The sequence below is a fragment of the Octopus bimaculoides genome, chromosome 2, assembly GCF_001194135.2.
Source record: "Octopus bimaculoides isolate UCB-OBI-ISO-001 chromosome 2, ASM119413v2, whole genome shotgun sequence".
NCBI lineage: Eukaryota > Metazoa > Mollusca > Cephalopoda > Octopoda > Octopodidae > Octopus > Octopus bimaculoides.
In genome coordinates this window covers 120,351,653-120,352,317 of record NC_068982.1, presented here as the reverse complement: position 1 = coordinate 120,352,317, position 665 = coordinate 120,351,653, and positions in this window count along the sequence as shown.

Here is a 665-nt window from a genome sequence, read left to right as displayed (position 1 = left end):
ATATATATATATATATATATATATAATAATAATAATTTCTTAAGCAACCAGAAAATGGATTTGGTATTTTTGTACAACAATCGTTTTGATCCAACCTGCTATTGTCTCTTATGGGTGGGACTCCGTTCAGTATGTCGTGTTACATCCATTTTGGATTCTGGGTCTCATCAGGTGCATCCATACATAAAGTTGTGTATGGCTGTACCTGATATTATGTATGGATATACCTGATGAGACTCAAACGGCAAAGCGAATGCAACACAACATGTTGAACGGAGTCCCACCCATAAGGGACAGTAGCAGGTTGCGTCGAGACGACTATTGTACAAAAAAACTAATACCAAATCCATATTATTATTAACACTGCAGAGTGCCTGAAGTACATCCAACGGTAATATAGCCCGGCTGCGGATGACACCAGGTAGCCCAAATTGTGCCAGTGCCCTACTAAACACTTCAAAACACTAATCGACATATACCTGTTAGTCGAGTGGCTGCGTGGTAAGTAGCTTGCTTACCAGCCACATGGTTCCGGGGTCAGTCCGACTGCTGACACCTTGGGCAAGTGTCTTCTATGATAGCCTCGGGCCGACCAATACCTTGTGAGTGGAGTGGATCTTGTAGACGGAAACTGAAAAAAGCTCGTTGTATATATATATATATAT